We start from the raw sequence: 3,677 nt of genomic DNA on the forward strand, positions 1-3,677 counted from the left end.
GTCACACAAGGATCCTTGAGTGGATACATGCTTCTAATTAAATTAGGCTGCTGCCAAACAGGCGCTCAATTGCGAAGAGCAGGGAGGCACTGAAGATGTTTGCTATTGTGTCGGTGATGCCTGGTCTGCAGTGTGTTCATTAAAGCACTTGCAGCCAGTGGGGCTGGCCCAGCTACTAAAGATCCCCAGATAAGATTAACTAACAATTCTCATGTTTGCATTTTATATTCATTCAGTTGAGCAGCCAGTATACCTTAGGAGTTAACAAATTCTTGTTTGGTAATCAGCCTATAAATATAAATTACCTGTTAATACAGAGTTTGATAATGATAATGGCTGAATAAATGGTAGCCAGAAATGTGATGCTAAGAAATAAGATGACTTCTGGTTTAAGAATGGCCAAAGCAGTTTAAAATCCTGACCTTGGGTGAGTTAATTTTTCTGGGCCCCAGGACCTTTTGCGTCTTGATTCTAAACCATGTCAAATGCTACCAGTTAACACTGAATTACAGTGGGTAGCATTTCTCTTGTCTTCCAGATGGTGGGGATGTAGACCAAAACCTCTCCTCATAGGTCAAGAGATGACAAGGTTTGAATGGACCTGAAAAGTAGAAAGAGACCAACTACCTAAATCTCACCAGTGCCACCAAAACCTAGCAAAGCTGGCCTGTGAGAAAACTTTAGGGAACTCTCTTAGAAATATAGATGTAAAATTCCTAATTAAAGGATGAGCAAATCGATCGTTGAGCAAGCTTCCTAAAGAGAACGAACCAAGCCGGTCCCTCTCGTGATGGAGTCGGTCACTTCGGACAGCTCCCCAGCTCTGAAGAATGAGCATCCTCAGGACCCCTGAGAATCCCACAATAGTGTGTAAACTTCCTTCATGAGTCTCATTGCTGCTATGACCTGATTCCCACAAGCTCCAAACTGGTTGTATTTGATACTTTTTTGCATGTGAAGTACAGATCTACGAGCTACAAGAACACAAGACAGAGACTTGGAGAGAGGTGTACCTCCAGGATGCCTTTAAACCACTTGTCTGCATTTCTCCTAATGTCAGCTTGTTTGATGCGGTATCTTTATTAATTTGAAACAAGAGCCCCAGACTGCCAGTTACTGACCCGGAATCAGGCCACACCGTGTACATCCTCACCCACAAGTGCGTCCTCAAGTTCCTTAAATGGTTCATCACCGAGTTTCCCAAGCCAGAGTTCAAATCTGCGTCTCTGGAAAAGCTACAGATTGGCACCTACTCCAAGTCGGATGTTATCAATCTGTCAGCAGAAAAGGCCTATAACAACCTAGATGTTTCTGTAACTAAAGCCCTGCAACATGGGTCCCCCTACTTTGAGGGTGTCCTCAAGTGCTATCTGCGTGAGACTCTGGAAACTGTCATCAACAGGCTGGTGGAAGCAGTGGTTCATCGACTTGTGGTGGTGAATGAGAATGATGTGGTCAAGGGAATGGTGTCACTGTCTGACATTCTGCAGCCCCTGGTGCTCACAGGGGGAGAGAAGCAGCCCTGAGCTAGTGGAAGGGATCAGGCGGCACCAGGGGGTGTGCTCTGCTGGAATCGCAGATGAAAGCTTTGGAGAATTGTGACTCAGTCCCTGCTCAGGAGCCCCCTAGTCTTCTACTTGGGAGCTTGGGGAGGAATGGGGCGGGGGAGGAGAATGGAGCTTTAGCTGCTGTTCTAGTTTGAAAGCTGCCAGAATGCGATATACCAGAAACAGAACAGCTTTTAAAAAGGGGAATATGATAAGTTGCAAGTTTACAGTTCTAAGGCCATGAAAACCTCCAAATTAAAGCACCAACAAGAGGTTACCATCACTCAAGAAAGGCCGATGAAGTTTGGGGTTTCTCTCTCAGCTGTGAGGGCACATGACAACATCTGCTAGCTTTCTCTCCCGGCCTCTTGTTTCAGGAGGCTCCCCCAGAGGCATTTTCCTTCTTCATCTCCAAAGGTCTCTGGCTGTGTGAGCTCAAGAGCTTTTTCCAAAATGGTTCCCTCCTAAAGGGCTCCAGTAAGCAACCCCACCTTGAATGGGTAGAGACATATCTCCATGGAAACCAGCTAATCAAAACTTACCACCCACAATTTGGTGGGTCACATCTCAATGGAAGAAAATCAAAAAGCTCCCACCCAGCAATATTGAATGGGAACCAAAGAATTTGGCTTTTCTGGGTTACACAGCAGACTCCAACTGGCATATTCCACCCTTTGGACCCCAAAAAGATATGTTCTTTCCAAATGCAAAATATATTCATTCCATAACAATATCAGGAAACCTAAACCATTTTAGTAGCAATACAAATACAATACAAAGTCAGAAACAGTATAAAATTTTATCAAAATCAGCCACAGGCATGGTCTGTCCTAAGGTAAAATTCTCCTCCAGTTCTAGACCTGTAAAACTCAGAACAAGTTATTTGCTGCCCACATACAAAGTAGGAACAGTCATAGGATATGTATACCCATTTCCAAAGGGAGAAAGGAACACGGGAGTCACAGGACCCAAGCAGTCTTGAAAACCTGCAGGGCAAACTCCATTAGATTTCAAAGTCTGAGAGTCTTTTATCTTCAGGGCTTTTGAAAGCTGCAGTCCCACCCTTTCCAAGGGCCTATGCAGCAGCCTGCCTCTCTCGAATGGGGGACACTGGGGAGACCACCTTTTTCTTGGCTCCACCCTCTCCAAGCATCAGGGCCACACCCAAGCTCTCTGCCATCTCCAGGGCACATGCTCAACCCCTCCATGTGGTGGCAGCCAGGCTCTCCCCAATGCCCAAGAAATGTGCTCCACCCTCTCCAAGACCTGAGGCGGCACCACTCTTCCACTGCAAGGAGGTGGAAGGCCCACCAGAGACTTTGCCTCTGCCTTCAGGGAAAGCTCACTCTCTCCAATTGCTTGTGTGGGTACGCTCTCCTATCAAGGTGTCTTGACTTCAGACCTTAGCTTACACAGTTCTGCCTCTGAAGTTTTTTTCCCTCCAATGTGTCTCCTTTTCTGCCTCTCTTAGTCCAGACTGGCAGTAGTTCCGTTTATACAGATCCCACAACACTCTTGTTGGTTTCCTAGTCAAAAGTTACCACCCACAACTGGGTGGGTCACATCTCCATGGAAACAATCAAAAAGCTCTCTCCCAGCAATATTGAATAAGAACCAAAGAACTGGACTTTTCTGGGGTCTACCACAGATTCAAACTGGCACAGCTGCCCTCACCCTCACACATACACTTGAGAAAAACTTTCAGCCTGCTGTGTCCTAGCCTTTATCCTCTTAGTCATGATACCCTTTCTGGGTAAGCGATGGGTTCTGTGCCCATCAGGATAATTCTCATCTCTAAGCAATCCCCAGATCTCCCCAACTCTTGCTTCTTCCCCTGCCCCTTTCTCCACCCTAAGATAAAAGCACGACAAAGCTCTGCGTGAAGCTATTTTTATTCATCCTGTTTCATGTTGTTTGGGGGTGGCTGAGTCCATATAGTGGCATTTCTTCCCATGATGGGAGTGGGGAGGATCATAACGAGGAGGGACCATGGGTTCCTCTGCCGTTGTCCTGTGAAGGCAGCTGGGGTTAGGTGGAGAATGGGGGCAGAATGGTTAGTAGAGGCTTTTGCTTTTCATGACAGATCTAATTAAAATGACAGGAGCCTCCAAAAAAAAAAAAAAGAGTAGT

General features: G+C 46.1%; 1 pseudogene; it reads left to right on the forward strand.

Moving 5' to 3' along the window:
• The first annotated feature begins 790 nt into the window (after positions 1–790).
• On the forward strand, positions 791–1,526 carry LOC143689450 (5'-AMP-activated protein kinase subunit gamma-1 pseudogene; annotated as a pseudogene).
• Positions 1,527–3,677: the final 2,151 nt, after the last annotated feature.

Source organism: Tamandua tetradactyla, chromosome 7 (assembly GCF_023851605.1).
Source record: "Tamandua tetradactyla isolate mTamTet1 chromosome 7, mTamTet1.pri, whole genome shotgun sequence".
NCBI classification, from domain to species: domain Eukaryota; kingdom Metazoa; phylum Chordata; class Mammalia; order Pilosa; family Myrmecophagidae; genus Tamandua; species Tamandua tetradactyla.